The sequence below is a fragment of the Danio rerio genome, chromosome 6, assembly GCF_052040795.2.
Source record: "Danio rerio strain M-AB ecotype USA chromosome 6, GRCz13ab, whole genome shotgun sequence".
Classification (NCBI taxonomy): domain Eukaryota; kingdom Metazoa; phylum Chordata; class Actinopteri; order Cypriniformes; family Danionidae; genus Danio; species Danio rerio.
In genome coordinates this window covers 52,352,501-52,376,681 of record NC_141026.1, presented here as the reverse complement: position 1 = coordinate 52,376,681, position 24,181 = coordinate 52,352,501, and the positions used below count along the sequence as shown (strand labels likewise).

The following is a 24,181-nucleotide window of genomic DNA, read 5'->3' as shown; positions in this document are numbered from 1 at the left end:
TCCGGAAAGGTCTGTATGTGTGAAAGGGGCTATTGATTGTAAATGACGTCACTTTCATAGGAAGCGTGGGTGCCTGCTCACTCCTCCCTCTGCTCACAGCGCTCCACACCCATCATGAAGCATTTTTTGAAAAAGATTTTAAGGTAGACTTGAACTGAAAGAGAAGGGTTTCATGGCCTTTTAAATACAAGTACAATGCAAAACATGAACATTGTGTACAATGCTAATGCATTGCATCAAATAATTACTTTCATATAAAGTGGAACCACGCATGCATTGTTGTATTGTATTATTGATTTTAGCTGTTGAAATAGTCGATACATTTGAATATACAGTATATGCAAGCGTCCATCCAGATCAATGCATGAGGTTCCCCGACACAATTACTCTCCCCGTGAGCCGTGTTTACCTGTTCCAGGGCATTAATACAGACACACTGATATCTTCGCAGCGCGCCGTGCAGCGAGACGGAGCAATCAGACACACGCGATCATCCTTTTGAAAAATCAAAGCTGGCTTTCCTGCTGAGCCAAGTTTGATATCCAAAGGCAGACTGCCCAGCGAGCCTATCTCTGCTGTGTTTTGATGAGGTGAAGTCTCACACTGTTACGACCGATGAATATTTATTTTGGGTGATGCTTTCTAAATTTGTGGGGCCAAGTGTTTTTTACTCCTGCCAGCGACATTCATAAATTTGACTGTGATAATAAAAACAGCAACACTTGAGGATGACCGGTGAATTGCTTTGCCTGGAGATCTTCCAGTTCATCCGTGTGCAATGACAGCCGTACGCTGCATGGGTGTAGTGTAGTTTTAGATTGGAGCTAAACAGCTCTCTCAGTGGAACAATGCAACAGAACAGTGAGTCATGATGGAGTCTGGAGTGCATAGCTTGAGGTGTTTGATAAGACCTGCACAGGCTTAGCTCTGAGGGGTTACTGAGGTGGGCTGACAGCATTGTGTGAATCCTCAGGGACTCTCTGCCTCTATGATTACAGCTCGCTGCACTTTCTCTCTCTCTCTCAGCTGTTTGACTCTTAAAATAGACCCTCAAGGTCTGGCTGGCTGCTATTCCCAGCTGTAACTCGAGAGATTTCTAAAACAGAGTGACCACTTGCTCTTTTGTCCACAACCTGCAGAGTGTGAGATGTGGACGGTGTCCAAGGTGGAGGACAAAGGTCAAAAACGCAGCTTCTTATCTCATCCATCATGTGTGTACTTCGATCAGTGGACCAATAAATTAAATGCAATGATTAGTTGATTGAATTATTGTTCAAGTCGGCTTGATGTGGAAGTTTGCGTTTGAGTTCTTGAACAAGAAAAATATTTATATTGTTAAAGTCAAAATTATGAGACCTTTTTATTATTTTTTTTTGTTTTTTGAATATTTTCCAAATGATGTTTAACATAATTCTGGAGAAACTCTTGTTTTTATTTTGGCTAGAATAAAAGCAGTTATTATTTTTTTTGACCATTTTAAAGGCCCAAGGTGTTTTTTTTACATGCTTTTAAGTTCTCTTTGATATTTGGGCTTATTGGAATCTAATTAGAATAAAACCTAAGTATCATATTTTGATATGATGTACTTTTAGAGAAAAATGATGTTCATATATGTGTCCGAATTTACATAAAACACCTTTTTCCTGACTGTTTTTAATGTGTATACATAACATTTTTTGAACATGTTTTAACTACAACAAAGTAAAAACTAATTTTTTTTCCCATTTTGGATAATTAAAAATAGTGTTTGGGACATTTCATATGCTGCAGGATGACAGAATATAAAAATTCAATGTATTTTAAAAAGCCATTTAAGATGTGCTAAAATGTGCTGTCCATGTATGTGGCCACTAAGCTCTAGAAGGTTAAGGTCAAAATTGTTAGCCCCCTTAAGCAGGCCCGGATTGGCTAATCGGGAGGACCGGGAGAATTCCCGGTGGGCCGGTCCGTTTTTTGGCCGCGAGGGCCGGTGTCCCTAGCTCCAGAATCTGTTGCTCTTAGCAGTCACACTTTTTAAATTAATTTATTTATTTACTTGACCACGGTCTTCTTCTTCATTAATTTAATACAGCTCTCTGCTCTTTTCATATATAACCAGCCTGCAGGTTCATAATGTTATAAGTCACTTCTCACTATACAACCGTTGTGGCCCAGTGGTTAGCACGTTAAATTACAACGTTGCCGACCCAGGTTTGATTCTCACCTGAGTAAATTATTATTTTCATTTTTATTGTTGAGACATATAATACTGTTTGGGTTGTTGAACATTTGAAGTTCTAAAGCAGCTGTTTTCTCAAAAAAAAAAAAAAGAAAAAAAGACGTAATAGTGTAATTAGAAACTGAATTGGAAATGAACTGAGGTGGGCTGGTCTGAGGCTTGAAACTCCAGGGCTGAAAAGGAGTCCCACTCCGGCCCTGCCCTTAAGCAATGTTTTTTTTTTCATTGTTGAAAGAACAAATCATCATTGTACAATGACTTGCCAAATTATCTTAACTTGCTTAATTCACCTAGTTAGGCTTTAAATTGCACTTTAAACTGAATTTCTAGTAAAATAATATTTACTGTCATCATGGCAAAGATAAAAGAACTCTAAAACGAAAACTAATCTGTTTTGGTGCTTTGCTTATGAGTGACAGGTACAGTTTACACCTGTTATTAATGCATTTCTGTAAGTTTAATCATAAGTGGACATAATTTATTATAAAGCCCATACTCCTAACTTCTAAATGCATTTCAGTGCATTTAACATAAGGAAATGAGCAACCAATGCTTGCATCGTTGTTTATTGGGACATCTCCTAAAAACCCAATTGTGTGGAATAAATATAAATTAGCAAAAATGAACTGTAAATGTATTTATTATTAGAAAATCGTTGTCAGTACATTTGCTGTTTAAAAGGTAAAGGTCAGTGAGCCTTTTTAGTTTTTAAATGTTTGTGAAAGGAGTTGCTTATGCAAAGCCATTGACTGTAAAAGCCTTCTTTCATTTATTTCCGTGATCACCTGAACTCCTGTGAACAAAATCAGGACCCGCTCTTCTCTCCCCCACCTTACCTCACCACACAACACTCTTCTCACTCTCTCTCTTAAAAAACCTTCCCCCTTACTCTGGGACCAAATTCTCTATTACTACAAACAGTTCTTTTGTGTAATTAGCACTTCTTGTGTGTAGTGCCTCTTCTTGTTGAATTGCTGAATTCCTTCTCAATTATAAGTCACTTTAGATAAAAGCTTCTGCTAAATGATTAAATGTAAAGTAGAAATTTAGTCATATATATAGAATGTAGAATTTCCCATTAATTTACATGAAGAAAGGTCATTTGTAATTTATGTGATTATATAAACTACTAATAACGTGTCTTCAAAATGTCAATGAAAAATAATATATATTTATACTATTTATTTGCAGAAAATGACAATAGGCTATATATATGTATAGTTTATTTTAGAAACTGCTGATCTACTGGGATTTTCAAGCACAACCATATCTAGGGTTTACAAAGAATGATCCGAAAAATTAAAATATCCAGTGAGTGGAAGTTCTGTGGGCCAGAATAACCAGACTGGTTCGAGCTGATAGAAAGGCAACAGTAACTCAAATAAGCACTCGTTACAACTGAGGTATGCAGAACACACAACACTTCAAACCTTGAGGCAGATGGGCTACAACAGCAGAAGATAATATCGGGTGCCACTCCGCTCAGCTAAGAACAGGAAACTGAGGCTACAATTCACACAGCCTCACCAAAATTGGACAATAGAAGGTTGGAAAAACGTTGTTTGGTATGATTAGTCTCGATTTCTGCTACAACATTTGGATGGTAGGGTCAGAAATTGGCACAACATAAGAGCATGGATCCATCCTGCCTTCAATCAACAGTTCAGGCTGGTGATGGTGTAAAGGTGTAGGGGGATATTTTCTTGGCACATATTAGGCCCATTTGTACCAATTGAGCATTGTGTCAACGCCACAGCCTACCTGAGTTTTGTTGCTGACCATGTCCATCCCTTTATTACCACAGTGTACCCATCATCAGATGCCTAATTCCAGCATGATAACGCACCATGTCATAAAGCGCGAATCATCTCAGACTGGTTTCTTGAACATGACAATGAGTTCTCTGTACTCATATGGCCTCTACAGTCACCAGAACTCAAGCCAATGGAGCACCTTTGGGATGTGGTGGAATGGGAGATTCGCATCATGGATGTACAGCCGACAAACCTGCAGCAACTGTGTGATGTTATCATGTCAATATGAACCAAAATCTCTGAGGAATATTTCCAGTACCTTGTTGAATTTATGCCATAAAGGATTAGGGCAGTTCTGAAGGCAAAAGAAGGGTCCGAACCAGTACTAGTAAGATGTACTTAATAAAGTGACCAGTGAGTATATATTAAATATATGCAAAACAAATGAAGTTTTTGTCATCTGTAACACTATATTACAACTAATGTATTTAATGTTGCTGCAGAAGAGAAAAAATTATTTGTTAAAACAAGAAAATATTTAAAAATCTTTCAAAGTTCTTTGTAAGTCACCAGGCATTTTTGTGCTTTTCCAAGTGGGAAGATTAAAAAAGTGTGAGTTCCGAGTTAATAGATGCATCGTAACTCATGGTAATGAGTTCTAGCTGTATATAATTCCAAGTTATGTACTCTCTGACAGAGTAACAGCATGTTTATCATTACTCGGTAGCCATTTAATCCTAAAGCTAATTAAACAAACGCATTGGCATATTTAAGGCAAATTTGGCTATAATTATGTAAAATCAATGATAAACACAATTCAGGGTCAGAGACATTTAAGGACTCTTAAAAATCTGCATTTGCTCTACAATTGACCAACATCTCTGCTTTTTCCTTAAAGGTCATCTGAAGTGCCTTAAAATGCACAGCTTTGTTCAATGTTTGACATAATTACTCTAAAAAGTTAAGTCATAGTGGAGCAGTGGGTAGTGCTGTCACCTTACAGCAAGAAGGTCGCTGGTTCGAACCTCGGTTGGGTCAATTGGCAATTAAGTGTGGAGTTTGCATGGTGTTGGTGCTCTGGTTTTACCCACTAGTCCCAACAAATGCACTAGGTGAACTGAATAAACTAAATGGGCTGCAGTGGATGAGTGTGAATGAGAGTATATGGGTGTTTCCCAGTGATGGGTTGCATCTGGAAGGGCATCTGCTGCCTAAAACAGATGCTGGATGAGTTGGCAGTTCATTCCGCTGTGGAGAGAACCCTGATGAATAAAGGAACTAAGCCGAAAAGAAAATGAATGAATGAATAAAAGGTTAAGTCAATTTACCCTGAATTCACACCACTTATATGTTTCAAGTGTCATGATAATGCCTTCTGTTTAAAAATGAGCATAAACTAAAGTGTATTGGACTGTATTTGAAGGTAAACTGAAGTTGTTGTTTTTTTGGGATTCTCGTGGTGTGGCGAATTGTGTGTTTGCGGTTGATGCGTAGGAACAAAGCACTTCATCGTCCAACTTCATGCAGAAATGCTCCTGTTAAACCCCCGCAGCTCCAGGGAAGCTAGAAGTACCTCGGGAGACACGCACACACTCAATGTCATAGATGGTGGAGTGGGTAATGAAGCTGTGGAATTAATCACTGTGTAAAATGACGGTAAGCGTTCTCAGTCTTCTGCACTGATGGCCGCTGTGGGGAGTCATTCATAAAGCAGCGGGTGGTGATGCCACTGTGATGTCATTTCCATACCTGTGGTTCCTATGACAGAGCAGAGGAGAACTGGTTCATCTGTGCTCTGCAGAGTCACTACATGCTATTGATATAACTGTTGTACAGGCTGAAAATATTATATGAACTACAACATACAGTTGAGGTCTGAATTATTAGCCCCCCTGTTTATTTCTTTTCCCCATTTTCTGTTTAACGGTAAGAAGTTTTTTCAACATATTGCTAGATATTTTTCAAGATAGAAGTCTTCAGATTAAAGTGCAATTTAAAGACTTAACTAGGTTAAGTAGGCAAGTTAAGGTTATTAGGCAAGTCATTGTATAACAGTGGTTAGTTCTGTAGACCGTAAAAAAAATATTACTCGAGGGTTAGTAATATTGACCTTAAAATAATTTAAAAAATAACAAAATTAGCTTTTATTCTAGCTGAAATAAAACTTTCATTTTAAAATGTCATAAAACATTTTAATTCTTAATTAAGCTAAGCAAAGTATTAGCAATGTAGTATTTGACCTACTGGCTTAAATATTGGATTATTTAAAATAATAATTTAAAAACACAATATGTTTTATTTTGTAATAAGAATTAACGTATTACAGAACTAAAGTATTCTATGAATATACTCTCTAAATCCACATAAAAACTATACCCTCATGTAAAATGTGTTGCAATTCTGAGAATTTGGTCATAAAATACTCAATTAAACATTATGGAAATAATGTATAATATACAGTAGGGTTTACCTATATTAGCAAAATATTGTACTTTAAAGAAAAACTATGAATTTTAAATAATTATACACACACACAAAAAAAATACATCTGCTTTATTTTGATACATTTAGCAGATGCATTAAAAAACAGTATTCATTTTTATCAAGCACTTCACTTTTTCCACCTTTTTATGTTACAGCCTTATTCCAAAATGGATTAAATTAATTTATTTTCTCAAAATACTTCACACAATAACTCATAATGACAATGTGAGAAAAGATTTTTTGAAATTGTTGCAAATTTGTTAAAAATAAAAACCTGAAAAAATCACATGTACATCAGTATTCGCAGCCTTTGCTCAATACTTTGTTGATGCATATTTGGCAGCAATTACAGCCTTAAGTCTTTTTGAATATGATGCCACAAGCTTGGCACACCTGTCTTTGGGAATGTTTGCCCATTCCTCTTTGCAGTACCTCTCAAGCTCTATAAGGTTGGATGGGAAGCGACGGCGTACAGCCATTTTCAGATCTCTCCATAGATGTTCAATAGGATTTAGGTCTGGGCTCTGGCTGGGCCACTCAAGGACATTCACTGAGTTGTTGTGAAGCCACTATTAATATATTTGGTGGTGCACTTTGGGTCATTGTACTGCTGGAAGATGGACTGACGCCCCAGTCTGAGTTCAAGAGCACTCTGAAGCAGGTTTTCATTCAGGATGTCTCTGTACATTGCTGCATTCATCTTTCCCTTTATCCTGACTAGTCTTCCAAGTTCTGCAGCTGAAAAACATCCCCACAGCATGATGCTGCCAGCACCATGCTTCACTCTAGGGATGGTATTAGCCTGGTTATGAGCGCTGCCTGGTTTTCTCTAAACGTAATGCCGGGCATTCACTCCAAAGAGTTCAATTTAAGTCTCATCAGACCAGAGAATTTTGTTTATTATGGTCTGAGAGTCCTCCAGATGTGGAGTGGCTTCAGTCTGGCCACTCTACCATACAGGCCTGATAGGTGGATTGAGGCACAGATGGTTGTCCTTCTGTAAGGTTCTTCTCTCTCCACAGTAGAACGCTGGAGCTCAGACAGAGTGACCATCGGGTTATTGATCACCTCCCTGACTAAGGCCCTTCTCCCCGGTCACTCAGCTTAGTTGGCCGGCCAGCTCTTGGAAGAGTCTTGGTGGTTCCAAACATCTATCTCTTATGGATGATGGAGGCCACTGTGCTCCTTGGAACTTTCAGAGCAGCAGAAATGTTTCTGTAATCTTCCCCAGCCTTGTGCCTCAAGACAAGTCTACAGACTCAGTCTCAGAGGTCTACAGACAATTCCTTTGTCTTCATGCTTGGTTTGTGCTTTGACATGCACTCTAAACCCTGGGACCTTATTCACCTTATTCTCCGCCGACGAGCGGGTGCTGTCATTTGAATCTTTTTGTCTCGCAACTTTCGGTCTCATTCACTTCCATTCATTTTTTGATGCTAAAAACTGCTCATTACGCTGCTTGATGTTGCAATTTGATATTTTTTAATTATATTATTCTACTTGGTCTGTATAGTCATGCAAACATTTGTTTGTAGAGCAAGTAGTTTCTGCCGTTTATTATTCCTAGTCATTTCTCCCATAGGCGACTGATTCTGAAGTTCTAAGACAATCGGGAAAACAGGCGCACTTCCGCATTTTAGAATAAGGTCAATAGTTTTATGCCTTTTCAAATCATGTCTAATCAACTGAATTTACCACAGGTGAACTCCAATGAAGCTGCTGAAACATGTCAGGAATGATCAATGGAAACAAATCCTTTTTCATATTGTCATTATGGGGTATTGTGTGTAGAATTGTGAGGAAATAAATGAATTTAATCCATTTTGGAATAAGGCTGTATAGCATAAAAAAGTTAACATTATTTAGTTCATATTTAAATTAGGTCACTTAAAAAAAAGACACTTTCAGATATTATATTTTCAGTGAGTGTATATGTCCTTTGTTAATTTTAATTTGGTGTGAACACCAAACTACACTCATTGGCCACTTTTTAGGTACACCTCACTAGTACCAGGTTGCCCCTTTTTGACATAGATTCAACAAGGTACTGGAAAATTCCTCAGAGATTGTGATCCATATTGTCATGATAGCATCACACAGTTGCTGCAGATTTGTCAGCTGCACATCCATGATGCGAATCTCTCGTTCCACCACATCCCAAATGTGCTCTATTGGATTGAGCTCTAGTGACTGGAGGCCATTTGAGTACAGTGAACTCATTGTCATGTTCAAGAAACCAGTCCAAGATGATTCATTCATTATGACATGGTGTGCTATCCAGCTGGATGGTCTTCGTCTGCTGGAGCACATGTTCAGAGATGCTCTTCTGCAGACCTCGGTTGTAACGAGTGGTTATTTGAGTTGCCTTTCTATCAGTTAGAACAAGTCTGGCCATTTTCCTCTGACCTCTGGCATCAACAAGGCATTTGCACCCACAGAACTGCAGCTCACTGTATATTTTTTCTTTTTCAGAGCAATCTCTGTAAACCCCAAAGATAGTTGTGCATGAACATCCCAGTAGATCAGTAGTTTGCCACGTTCAAAGTCACTTAAATCCCTTTTCTTCCCCATCTGATGCTTGGTTGAACTGCAGCAGATCGTCTTGACCATGTATACAGACCATGTCTACATGCCGAAATGCATTGAGTTGCAGCCATGTGATTGGCTGATTACAAATTTTTGTCAACGAGTAGTTGAACAGCTCTACCTAATAAAGTGGCCGGTGAGTGTATAACATTGTTATACACTGAACTTAAACACTAAAACCTGAACTACACTGTTCCAGTTACTGAACCACACTGTTCCAGTTACTATGACCATTTATGTGAAGCTGCTTTGACACAATCTACATTGTAAAAGCGCTATACAAATAAAGCTGAATTGAATTGAATTGAATTGTTTTACCTAAATAGATTAGATTCATAGATAGAAGAATACTGAGAATGTGTCTAAAATGCTCTACGAATGTTAAAAAAACACTCGTCTTCTCAATAAAAAGAAAGTGGAGATCATGAACATTCACTGACCCATAAATGAAAGCTGTCCTGCTTTTTATTACCTCTGAACCCAGAAGGTCTGGAATGCCTGAGAGTACTGTTCATAAGAAATCCCCATTCATCTCATTGCCAGTTTGTTAGCTGTTTTGGAGGAACCCTCAGTGTGTGGCCTGCTTTCTGACACTTTTGCATGTGAGCAGTGATTTTAATGTGGGATATGTATGTCGTGCTTTTTAGAGGTTGTTTATCCAAAAAAAACTGTAATTGATATTCAGTTCCGTCTCAGTATATCAATAGCTAACACAGTTTCATTCAAAAATCTTTAATTTCTCCTGAAGGAAAAATTCACTTTCATCTTAAATTATGTGAAAATCTTTTTTAAGAACCCACTCAATAATGTAATACCTTTCAAATTACATTTAAATACACAGACTTCTGTGAGCAAATATTGATTTCACATTTCTCAGCTGGTACCAAAAGCTGATGATTCTGAATGATGTTTACTGATACTTCTTGGAATTTTTTTTAATCATTTTTTTCTTAAATAATGAAAATTTATTAAACAATCTCAAAGAAATTTAAAGGTGCAGTATGTAAGTTTGACACAAATCCGTATTAAGGCTGATTTAAGTCGTGTTCTTAATAAAATCAACGGCACATGATAGAAGGAATATTTTCAATATTAAAATTATTTATTTGTCCTAAAAAACTCCTAAATTTTATATTTTAGAAACGGCTACTATTTCTTGCAGCTGAACAACACGATAAACTGACAATGGTCCCCTCTTGTACACCTCACATGCTTTATTCAGTGTTAAATGCTATTAATGTGAGTTTGAATGCCATTTTACTTTACATTTATTGCCATACTACTGAAAGCAGCAGCTTACCTTGAAAATAAAATAAACTGTTAGAAATTTACCTTTAGAACTGTGACTCAGTGCAAACCAACACACATCAGTGGTTCAGCATCTACATTTATTAATGTTAAAGAGGTATAATAATTGTAAATTAAATCATAAACCTTATCATTTCGTTGGAGTGCAGTAGGTGCACTATTCTGTGCTTCCTAATGGTTGCATTTAAATTTCTGTTGTTTCGTCTGGTGCAATCAGCAAATTTGCTTATCACTGCATATCTCATGTCAACTCAAATCTCATCATGTTGTTGGGACACGGTGTCGCAATGTAACCTGCTAATGTATACATTAATAATATTTATATTATTTGCAGATTCATAAACACCTCAGTTGGAACTCTGAGTCTGCGTCTCATTAGGAGGCTGTTCCTGTCCACTCGAGGTCGCATTTCGATTGCGGACACACACTTTGAGAGTCTTCACGACTGAATGAATGAAATACACGGTTTTCCACCAAGGTAACCTGCGGGTGCTGAAATATAATTGGCTAAATTGACATTGGGCAGGTTTAAAGGACTCAAACAAAGGCAGACGTTCCGACACATAACTCACATTTTCGTAGCAGAATATCTGACTTCAGCAATGTTTTTCAAATAAACAGAAATGGTCACTTAGCATGTTTCCTAAATATCTGCAAATATTCTGACATTTTTATGCTTTTGAAGAGTCAAAAATCTGCTCTCTTATAAACAGTAAAAACATTACTCAAATTACCATTCTCATCTCCTTGGCTAAATTGTGAATATTGAATTATGAATGTATAATTTCTTAACCTTTTGAATGTTATTAATTATTTAAAGGATTGTTTCGCCTAAAATTAATTTCATGTTTTTAATTACTCACCCCTTGTTGTTTTAATCTCTTAAAAAATGTATTCATCTTCATAACACAAATGTAAAATACTTAAAGATGAAATCTAGACCCTCTATTATCCTACAAACACAGCAAGGTTTTCAAGATGTTCAAAGACCAAAATCATTGTCACAATATTCCACGTGACTTCAGTGGTTCACCTGTAATCATATGAAGCTTCATGAACAATTCTGTACACCAAAAAAACTGTAAATTCAAATTTGTTTGGCTGTATATCTTCTGTACCTTGTTAGACTGAATATTTTATCTTTGTGATGATGACAGCAAATAATATGTGACTAGATGTTTTTCAAGACACTTCTATACAGCTTAAAGTGACATTTAAAGGCTTAATTAGGTTAATTAAGTTAGCTAGGCAAGTTAGGGTATTTAGGCAAGTTATTGAATAATGATGGTTTGTTCTGTAGACTATGGGAAAAAAAATATAGCTTAAAAGGGGTAATAATTTTGTCCTTGGCTTTTAAAAAATTGAAAACTGCTTTTATTCTAGCCGAAATAAAACAGATAAGACTTTCTCCAGAAGAAAAAAATATTATTAGACACACTGTGAAAATTTCCTTGCTCTGTTAAACATCGTTTAGGAGATACTAAAAAAAGAAATTCAAAGGGAGGCAAATACTTATGACTTCAACTGTATATAATGTCAGGCCTACATTCGCTTAGCCCAAAGTGCTTTTCTGCATAATCACATTAGTTGTGTTTAAAGCTTTGGCAGAAGTTTCTCCTCATGAAATATTAGAAGTGTACAGCTAAAACGTTTTGTCATCATTGTCACCTAATTCAAACTAATTTCACTGAACAGACATTTTTTTAAACACAGTACAAACCTGATGCATTTACAGCCCTCTTTTAATAACCGTCAAAGATAAAGTAAAGGTTATTGGATTGACTAATACACTCACCAGCCATTTTATTAGGTACACCAGTCCAACTGCTTGTTAACGCAAATTTCTGATCAGCCAATCACATGGCAGCAGGTCAATGCATTTAGGCATGTAGACATGGTCAAGACAATCCGCTGCAGATCAAATCCGAAGCATCAGAATGGGGAAGAAAAGCAATTTAAGTGACTTTGAATGTGGCATGGTTGTTGGTGCCAGACGGGCTAGTTTGAGTATTTCAGAAACTGCTGATCTACTGGGATTTTCATCCAAAGGCATCTTCAGGATTTACAACAGAAGACCACACCATGTGCCATTCCTGTCAGTTAAGAACAGGAAACTGAGGCTACAATTGGCACAGGCTCACCAAAATTGGACAATAGAAGATTGGAAAAACATTGAGTCTTGATTTCTACAGCGACATTCGGTCGGTAGGGTTAGAATTTGGCATCAACAACATGAAAGCATGGATCCATCCTGCCATGTAGCAACAGTTCAGGCTGGTGGTGTAATAGTGTGGGGATATTTACTTGGCAAACTTTAAATCTGAGTCCATTAGTACCAATTGAGCATTGTGTCAACGCCACAGCCTACCTGAGTATTGTTTCTGACCTTGTCTATATATTTATGACCACTTTTGATAGCTACTTCTAGCAGGATAAAGCATTATGTCATAAAGCATGAATCATCTCAGACTGATTTCTTGAACATGACAATGAGTTCACTGTACTCAAATGGCCTCCACAGTCATCAGAGCTCAATCCAATAGAGCACCTTTGGGATGGTGGAATGGGAGATTTGCATCATGATTGAGCAGCCAACAAATCTGCAGCAACTGTGTGATGCTATCATGTCAATATGGATCAAAATCTCTGAGGAATATTTGCAGTAGCTTGTTGAATCTTTGCCACGAAGGATTAAAGCAGTTCTGAAGGCAAAAGTGGGTCCAACTAGATACTAGTAAGGTGTACCTAATAAAGTGACCGGTGAGTGTATGTTTGTGCATCTCAAAATGATAGGCAATTAACTCCATTTAGAGTTTTAAAGATTTTGACAACCTAAAAATGTGTGATAGGACCTCTATCAAATGAGTCGTATTTCATCTTGAACAAAAATGAATCTATGTTTTGATGTGAATGCAAATGATTCCCCCGGCTAGCGTGTTCCTTTTTAGATTGCACTGGCACACTTGTATGCAGTCTTTAATTTCACAAACATCACTCCAAACAACTGATCATGCATGCAGCCCATATGCTGATCCGACTGCCTTTGTGTCAAACAGCTGAATAGGCATTGAGAATGTTAATAACACTGTGCTGTATTACATAAAAATGACATTCTTTTGAATATTGAATCTTTTATTACAACACCAGACAAAGCAGATCCTTATATTCTGAGAAATGCTTGAATCTGTGCCCAATTGACAGCGGTAGAGTTGCAATACGAGTATGACAAATTTGTTCAGGGTATATGGGACAGTTAACATCTATATCACGTCTCTGTTTCCCAATTTCCAAATTCTCATCACAAAGTGAGGGAATTCACACACCGTACAGTTCCAAATGTGGTCGCAGCACTAACATGCCAATAAGGTGGAACATAACATGAATATTAATAAAGGCGTTGATTGATAATGAACTAATTTTGGCATAAATAATGCAGCACTTGCAGATCATTATGGATTAGCACAGTTCTTTCAGCAGTGGGAGTTACTATACAAGTTTCATTTTAGTTGCTCTTAACATCAAGTTTAGTCAGTGATGTGAACCAAACACTTTCTGTAAGTCATAACTAGGCCCAAACAGAATCTTTGCCTATAGAAATCTGCAGATTTTCGTAGATTTTTGAGCCATCATTGAGACTATTTATTTACTTATGTAAATGTGTTTAAATATATAGCTCCCCTGTATAATTTCTGTTCAAAGAAAAGATTTTTCAACACATTTCTGAACATGGTAGTTTTAATAACTCATTTCTAAAAATTGATTTATTTTATCTTTGCCATGATGACTAATATTTTTCAAGATACAAGTATACAGCGTAAAGTGACTTTTAAATGCCTAACTGGGTTAATTAGGATGAGTTAAGTAAATAGGAAACTAGGCAAGTTATGGAAGACAAGTCACTGTATAACAATGGTTTGTTCTGTAAACTATCAAAATAAAAATGTTGCTTAAGAGGGTTAATAATATTGACCTTAAAATGTTAAAAAAAACAAAAAAAAAACGCATTTATTCTAGCCTAAATAAAACAGATTTTCTCCAGAAGAAAAAAATAGTATAGGAAATACTGTGAACATTTATTTGCTGTCTTAAACATAATTTGGGAGATATTCCAAAAAGAAAAGAAATTCACAGGAAGACAGATAATTTTGTCATCAACAATATACAGTTGAAGTCAGAATTATTGGCCCGCCTTTGATTATTTTTTTGTCTTTTTTAAATATTTCCCCAATAATGTTTAACAGAGAAAAGTAATTTTCACAGCATGTCTGATCATATTTTTTTATTCTGCGGAAAGTCTTATTTGTATTATTTCCACTAGTATAAAAGCAGTTAATTAAAAAAAAAAAAAAAAAAACATTTTGGGGTCAAAGTTCTTAGCCCGCTTAAGCTATATCTTTTTTTTCCGATAATCTACAGAACAAACCATCGTTACACAATGATTTGTCTAATTACCCTAACCTGCCTAGTTAACCTAATTAACCTAGTTAAGCCTTTAAATGTCACTTTAAGCTGTATAGAAGTGCCATGAAAAACATTACTGTAATCATGGCAAAGATAAAATAAATTGGTTATTAGAAATGAGTTATTAAAACTATTGTGTTTAGAAATGTGTTGAAAAAATCTTATCTCCGTTAAACAGAAATTGGGGGGAAAAAAAAAAATATATATATATACCATGTCTCAAAGTCCAGGCTAAATTGATTCTGTCCAAATTGTCGAAATATCTCCAGCTTTAATTATATTTTGTAATTAGGTGGTAAATAGTTGAAATTATATGATATGTTTTAGTTCATCACCTTACCGGAGTTATATCACCGCATTACCTTAAAAAAATAGCCCCTTTCATACATACAGACCGGCAATTTTCCAGAAAGATCTGAATGTGTGAACAGGCCCTTTTTGAAAATACCAGTAAATTACTTCCGGCAATTTTCTGGAAAGAGAAGTTGTAACATTACTGGTAATTTGCCGGAATGCCGCAGAAGGAAGATTGCCGGAAAGAGTGCGTCCAGGTCTAGACCGCGCTGACGTAAGATGTCTACTCTAGCCAATCAGAACAATCAGTCACATTCACATCCGCGCTGTTTATGAAAATAAAAGCCTTTGAATATTTTTCCAGACTCATTTAGCTGCTAGTCAGATAACATTTCTATTTTCCTTCTTAATGCCAACTGTGTAAACAATATTGGTCAAATGCTTATGATAAACCGCTATTTGTTTACCTTTAGTTGCTTAACGTGTGCACATGAAGTGCGACATGCAAAAGTGTTTGGAGGATGTTTTCATCAAAGTTGTTCACAATGTTTATCCGTCCACAGAATTTGTAACGTAGTGAAATGTGTAAACATTAGATAAAAGTGAAATCATCAACAAAAGCCGGACCACTATCATGTTTACCATTACAAGAGCAGCTATTTAGACCTCATTTCTGGTTAATGATGTCAGACTTTACTGGTATTTTGGAATGAATGTGTGAATAGTCTTTTCCAGAAACATTCCGGAATGTCCTTTCCTGTGTGTTACGACCTTATTAAGTCCAGGGGTTTTTGCTGAAAAGGTGTAACAAAGAAGACCAAAATTTGGTAAATAATATTGAATTAGAACTAATTTAAAGATAAATATATAAACGAGGAGAACACACTTCAAACCTCTGCCCCAGAGTGAAGGGTCAAAAAAAAAAAAAAAAACAAAGTTTAGAAAACACAATAAGGATTTATTTAATACAAATATAGAGAGATTTAACAGAAACTGTCAAAACTGAGTGAGTAAAGCCTAAAACGACCGACCGACCGACCGACCGACCGACCGACCGACCGACCGACCGACCGACCGACCGACCGACCGACCGACCGACCGACCGACCGACCGACCGACCGACTTAAGAGCTGGGGAGAAGTGTTCCTCAGCTCACTAGCTTCAGAAGCCAGTATTTAAAGCCAAGCCACTCCGACTCAAGCAGGTTCACAACGATTAGCAGCTGGGAGCTAATTAACCTGAGCCGGGTGTGTGAGAGAGAGAGAGGAGGGTAGAGCACAACACTTTATGCAAAGCCTATAATATGCACACAAAGTTATGTTTTGGCTGTAACACTGTGTGAACAGCGCTTTTTTGAATTTACCAGAAAGTCATTTTGGTAATTTTCAGTTTTTAGTCGGAAAATCACTAAGAAAATGTGCAGCACTGTGTCTTTTCCGTTCTCGTAAACTTTTAATCCAACTCTTATCTTCATTTAAAAACACTATTTTTGTTTAAGTCTTATGCAGCTAAAAATAAATATGCCATCATAACTTCATCACCAAGGAAAGTAAATAAAATTAGGATTCTATTACACAGATTGCACTGTTCCAGTACGAAATGTAGCCATTTTTATTTCTGAATTATGATAAGTAGTCTTAAAATCTATTGTTCCTTTAATTTCTTGAAATTAATTAAAAAATTTCTTGAATTTCTTGAGTTTGTTTTATGTCTTAATTTTTTACTTCTTAGACTCTCAAAATCATTATGCATATACAGCATATACATTTTTTTTTTTTTTTTACAAAATTGAAATGATACTAATGGTGGTAGATGCGCGAAACACCATGGTAATCTATAAACATTGCTCAAAAGATGATTAAAAAGGTGCTTGTGTCTTGATGATATAATTATGCTCTAAGAGAAGGAACGTTGTGTCATGATGAGCACTTTGAGCTTAAGTGCACTAAAAGTGGAGTACAGTAAAGAACACAAGAATGTAGTCAATTAGCAGATGCTTTTATCCCCAGTGACCTACAGTACAGTTATTGCGATGACAAGCCCCTGGAGCTCCCTGCTGTTAAGTGCCTGACTCCAGGGCACATTGCTGATTGCTCAGAGTCACACTACACTTTCCTCTCCATTGACTTCCATTTATACACATGTGAATGAGGGAGATCAGAAACACAGGCTCAATCAATGTTGTTAAAAACTCTGACTTGTGAACAACAGAGACGCACAGTATTATTACAAACACACTAAATATTTTTCATGGCACCAAGCAACATAGCTTTGTAAAGTTAGGGCTCAGAGGGTAATATGTCAAAATAAATGTGCTTACCTTGCAAATTTTCACCAAAGACAGTTCACATGTCAGGAGTGATTTCCTTGTTTTTCACTTCAATGGTAGAAACAATGTTGTGACGAGTGCTGCTGATTGAGTTAGTGACAACTAGTGGTTTGTTTTTGGCATAACATACTTCAACCAAGCGGTTGAGATGGCTTGATCAGGTTTAGTTGAGTTAGATACTCCTCTCAATAAAATATAGTCAGTCAAAATATGGTCAACCATTTGGTCGAGCAGGTAGTTAAAGGGTTAAGGACAGTCTCTTCATTGTATTAACAGAGCAGGAGTTTGGCTCACATTGACAGCAATAAGACAGACTTGTTTCCAGAGCATATTGAACTCCGGCAGGGCTGCCCTTTGTCACTAATTCTGTTCATAATTTTTATAGACAGAATTTCTATGTGCAGCCTTGGGCTGGAGGGGGTCCTGTTTGGGGACCGCAGGATTTCATCTGTTATTCGCAGACAATGTTGTTCTGTTGGCTTCATCAAACATAAACCTTCAGCATGCTCTGGGTCAGTTTTCTGCCAAGAATCATCAATGAGTCCGAGGACATGGTGCTCCACCATAAAAAAGGTGGTGTGCCATCTCCATGTTGGAGGAAAGTTCTTACCCCAGGTGGAGGAGTTCAAGTATCTTGCAGTTTTGTTTACGTGAGAAGGGAGTATGGAATGCGAGATTGAACGGTGCAGCGACAACAGTAATGTGGTTGAATTAACCGATCCATTGTGGCAAGGAAGGAGCTGAGCCGAAAGGCTAACCTCTCAATTTACCAGTCAATCTACGTTCCTACTCTCACCTAGTGTTATGAGCTTCGGGTCATGACCAAAAGGACAAGATCTTAGATACAAGAATGAGTTTCCTTTGCAGCTTGCCACCTGGGAGGAACTCGGAGTAGAGCCGTTGCTCCTCCACATTGAGAGAAGTCAGCTGAGGTGGCTCGGCATCTGTTTCGGATGCCTCCTGGTCACCTACCTAGGGAGGTGTTACTGGTAAGTCCCACTGAGAGGAGGCTTTGGGGAAGACGCAGGACACGTTGGACTAACTAAGTCTCTTGGCTGGCCTGGCAACGCCTCAGGAACATATAGTCCAGAGGTGAAATTTCCAGTAAAAGTCACTTGGTGATGTCTTACCTACCAAGATGCTGGCCAGAGGCAGTCTGTCCCAACTTTAAAGACATAGCAGAGGAAAACCACCTTTTCATCTTGGGAACCTTAAAGATACGAACTGTTGAAATGGACTCTAGAAATCTCAAAATCCAGTTCAAAGAACATGTAATATGTTTGTAACCAAATATTCTCTCCCTTACTTCTCTCTTAATTCTTACGCTTATACGTGCTCTTTATAACAAATTACACAAACTAAGAATGTATGAATTATGTTTCATGTATTTCTAAAACTATGATGTTTGGTGTCATTCTGCTCTGTACTGTCAGACTTTTCCTAGTCCTCCCAGGTTAAAAAATCAGCCAGAGGCTTTAAATAAGTTTAAACAATTTAATTAATTAGATGAATAAAACATTACAGAGTTCCGGGTGTCAAAGAACAGCAACACAGGCAGTTTGTGTCAGCTGGGCACACAAACCCACACCCACACCCTCGCCCCCATATTTATCGTTGTCTCTCTTCAGCCCCGCCCAGAGGCGCTTCAGTAAGAAAGATCCTCCATCCAGATCAATTCAATCATCAGTTGTTAGGCAGAACAGCAAATCTGCACAGAAAAAGTTACGCATACACATAACAGAGCCTGCAAGAGAGTGAGCCTTCGCCCCTCCCGTCCGTTCCTGTAAATGAGCACACTCTGAAAGTGGAATTGTAACATTTTGTTGATAATAAGTACAGAGGAGTCAACTTCTCAGTTATCAGTCACACGAAGACACAGCTGTTATGGAGCAAGGTAATTAGTTAAAAACAGAATTAAACTATTAATGCAAGGATTAGTCTATTAATGCATAGGATGAAGTTAAAATCATCAAAAAATCCTTCACTACATAATTCTACAGCTCATGATCTAGGACATATGACGATAACTGGTATGCTTGGTGTAATTTTATATCATGAGTCAAAGTCTGTCTGTGTGACGCCACAGACCAGCAAAGAGTTTCCCCATCTACACCCCAAAGTCTGGGCACGTTTCTTGCAAATTAAACTCAGTTAAAGATTACGTCCCGCATATCATCTGATCTGCACCGCAAATTTCACACAAACGACAAAAACCCGAACAACAAGAGAGAGACAGAGACCCTGACATAGGTATAAGTCATGCGATTTTAAGCTATGCCCCTTCATCAAAAAGCTGTTTTTATGGTCTTGGTGGTTCTTAATCGGGTGGCACTAAGTTAGATTTGCCATCCTTTTATCTAAACTCTTTATTTCCTCACTTTTTTGTGTGTTTTTGTTGTTATGTTGTGTACGTTTGTTTGTTATATGTTAGACTTGTCGATAAGTGAAGTTTATTTATGAACTAACTTTGAGAAGATCACGTGCTTATGATTGCTTGCAGCAGGCCCTGCATCATTCAATTTAAGATAACTTTCACTATAAATTCCCTAAGTTCCATATAACAGCCATCTTCATTTTGAAGAATCCCCCTTCCACCCCTACTCCTTTCCTTGATGGGTGGCACGGTGGCCCAGTGGTTAGCACTGTTGCCTCACAGCAAGAACGTCACTGGTTCTAGTCCTTACCAAGCCAGCTGACGTTTCTTTAAACGTTCTCCCTTTGCTCACATGGGTTTCCTTCTGGTTCCCCGGTTTTCTTCCACCGTCCAAAAACATGCAACTTAAGTTAATTGACTAATCTACATCGGCACCATAGACATAAGTAGTTATCTCTTTAGAGCAGTCACTATCTGTTCATTAGCTACTACAGCAGGGGAGTTCTCGAGATCTACCTGAGCTCAAACTTCCCTCTCGCCTTGCAAACGGGAGGGAGCCCCAGGCTCATGGATCTTATGAGCTCAGGGCTCTCTCCCGGGACAGCATGCCAGACAAGCTTTATAATCAACCATCAGCTAAGCGTGAACTCTTGAAATCACTATAAAACCACGTTGGATTGTCTATGTCTGCCTTACATAAACGGTCACCTTAACAGTAAAAGGTCTTTGCTACCAGCTTATTAAAGTTTAATAAAACTTCTAAGCTATTAATCTACCTCACAAGAAGTATAATTAATTCCCTTTATAAACAAATAAAACATGAACAAGTCTGCTCAGACGAGTGGGAAAAGTCATTGTTGTATTCATTTTGTTAAATTAATTGTAAGTTAATTCTGAATATTTATAATTAATAGTAACTTGTAATTATTAATCATTAATATTCACAAATTGAGCTAATTTCGCTACAGAATGACAGAATAGGCTAATAATTTTGACTTTAACTGTATGTATTTATTGGTTAAAATGTAAGCTTGTAAGAGCTTAATGCAATCCATGTAAAAATAAAACATATATCCCAAATAAATTTAGTACTTTGCATGTAACCTCTAAGTGCTTTTTCATTATGCGATTCTTTTAAAGTTGTGTGTTACTTTCAACCGAATGATCAATCTGTGTTCATTCTGAGCAGATCAGAGGAGAGGCTAATTAAGCAGACACTTGCAGGATCTTACTCACATACTTATCCTCTGTACTTGTAGACCTGTGCATGCAGAATTATTAATGATGATTAATGCATGAGTTCACACCTATCCGTGTCTTCATGGTTGCACATTTAAACAGCGCTTCTGACTGCCGCTGAGAGGATGAAAGCCACTCATGAACGTGCCACACACACACACACACACACACACACACACAGACGGATCTTCTTTTGCCTTGCTTTTAATGTCAGATGTGCTGACACACAATAACACTCATCCCGGCATGTATCGCTAACATCTCCATCGTTTCTCCATGTCTATGAATAACTCCATTTCTCCAGGGACAGTAACACAATCAGCCGCTAATGCTGTTTCATTAGCTGTCATCTTATGTGAGCACAGCCACACTTACAGACAGACAAATCACACACACACACACACACACCAGACACTGCACATACTTCTCTCTATTTAGCCATAGAGAAAGCTGAGAGCTACATGTCATATTATAAACACAGTTTGATTGGTGGAGTGCTTTACTTTCCCATTAATGATGTTTTTCAATGGTGACAGCTACATCTTCACATGATCATTTCTGTATGTGTCTTGATGTGTATATAAAGTGCTCAGCATAAATGAATAAACCCCTTACAGATCTCTATTTTAATTAATACTTTGTCTAGGTTGCTTATAGGATGCTATGTAATAAAATATTTGTGTACTGTATACAGAGCCGGATTGAGAACACATTTTTTGGCCAGCCGAATGTCTTGGGCCAAAGAGGGCCAGCTGGGGCTTCGGGGCGGAGTGAAGAGAGAGGTGGAGTCTGCCCGGGTTTAGTAAAGATGGCATGCAGCCATTACACCAGTTTTCCGATCGCACAGGGAAAGAATAACATATAGCTGGTCAGTTTAAGATAGGCTATTCCATAAAACACCTTATAGGGGTCTTTTTGCTTATGATCACACTTATGTTTCCCTTTTACATGTAAGGTTGTTGCATAAAATAATAAAGTAGTTTTAATTTAACATTGGGGCGACGCGTTGCACAGTAGGTAGTGCTGTCGCCTCACAGCAAGAAGGTCACTGGTTTGAGCCTCGGCGGGGTCAGTCTGCGTTTCTGTGTGGGATAAGTTAGGGGTTCATTCCGCTGTGGCAACCCCGGATCAATAAAGGGACTAAGCCGAAAAGAAAATGACAGAATGAATAATTTAACATAATACGCTTCAAAGAATATGTTGGGGGAAATTGTAATGAATAGGAAAAATCAAGAGAACAATAGGACAAATGGGAAACTTTGTAGTTTTTGGATTCAGTTATTTTTTTATTTTTTCAACATAACACATAGTTTGACTTTAATTTTATTATGTTTCTATTCGTAAAGATACTAGGAGACCACACACTTATTTTAATGAATATAACTTTTTAATAAAATTTAATAAAACCGGTTGGTTTACATGCACCAAAATATATTGTCTATAGTCACTGAGAATTTGTTTCACAGTTGTTTTATTTAAAAAGAATACCATATATATGAATAATGCATCACACACTCACACACACACACACACACACACACACACACACACACACACACAGACACACACAGACACACACACACACACACACATATATATATATATATATAGTTGAAGTCAGAATTATTAGCTTCCCATAGAATTTTCGTTTCTTCATTATGTTTAACAGAGCAAGAAATTTTTACAGTGTGTCAGATAATATTTTTTCTTCCAGAAAAAGTCTTATTTGTTTTATTTCTGCTAGAATAAAAGCAGTTTTTTTTTTTTTAAAGCCCCTTTAAGGTCAAAATTATTACCCCTTTTAAGCTATATTATTTTGGACAGTCTACACAACAAACCATCGTTATACAATAACTTGCATAATTTCCCTAACCTGCCTAGCTAACTTAATTAACCTACTGTAGTTAAGCCTTTAAATGTCACTTTAACGTGTATAAATATATACAAATATTATTTACTGTCATCATAGCAAAGATAAAATAAATCAGTTATTAGAAATGAGTTATTAAAACTATTATGTTTAGAAATGTGTTGAAAAAATCGGCTCTTTGCTAAACAGAAATTGGGTGAAAACAAAAAATAAACAGAGAGGGCTAATATATATATATATATATATATATATATATATATATATATATATATATATATATATATATATATATATATATTATTCCTGGGAATATTATTTCTAAAGGAGCTGTTGACATGAAATTGAATTTGGGTAAAAACCCAAACAATACAAGCATAAAAATAAAACAAAACAAAAAATCTTAAAATAAATAAATAAATAAAAATTAGTAATGTGTAACAATAGAATGACTTAAATCTGATCTTTTTTTTTTGTATTTTCTATTGGATTAAATACAGGTGATTGGCTATAGGCCATTCAACAGCTTGATTTTCTTTCTCTGAAAGCATTTGAGAGTTTTCTTGCCTGTGTTTTGGATCATTGTCTTGCTGAACTTCCATTCATCTCCATCATTCTGGCAATGTAGATGTTGGACTGAAGCAGCTGATATTAATTTACACTGACGAAGGGCAGAGGGTTGCTGAAAAATACTGAGAGATTTTAGCTGCAGTCTGGGCTTTCACTGCCTTTCTACGCCTCCCTTACTTCATGTGTTCAGAACTGTTTCCCTGCATCATTTCATTTTATTACACATATCTTCATTTGTAAACTGATTGGAATTTTTTCTTTGCATATGTGATTTCTTTGGTTGCTATCAACATCCGGGGAAAATTTCAAGTCAGCGGCACCTTTAGAAATATGTTTTCTGAGAAAAATGGTGACGTGTTTAATACTTATTTTCACCACTGTATATGAAAATATGCTATGTGCTGATATGAAACATATACCTTGTATAAAAAGATGGATATACATATTACATAAAACAACCTGCTCCTATAATGCAAGAAAAAGCCATGAAAATGCACCAGACACATAGTTTTTCTTACTTCCCTTTCTTATTTTGTGTCAGTGATGGTTCCATCACTTAAATAGTGAAATAGAGATATGGATTGACAACAGCCCTGATGCACTAAACCGCATAACAAACACATTTATATCCGCAAACGCATTTATTCTTGAGTGTAAGACTTACATTTACAATGATATAGCCAAGGTAATCATCAAG

At 36.9% G+C, this 24,181-nt stretch overlaps 1 long non-coding RNA gene across 1 annotated transcript in view; it reads left to right on the top strand.

Annotated features, from left to right (window-relative positions):
* The window catches only part of LOC147836502 (uncharacterized), a 117,962-nt gene extending 106,488 nt beyond the window's left edge, over positions 1 to 11,474 (top strand). The window contains exon 3 of the long non-coding RNA XR_015494241.1: positions 10,685 to 11,474. This is a non-coding gene — a long non-coding RNA (uncharacterized LOC147836502). The remainder of the gene's footprint in view (positions 1 to 10,684) is intronic.
* The last annotated feature ends 12,707 nt before the right edge of the window (positions 11,475 to 24,181 follow it).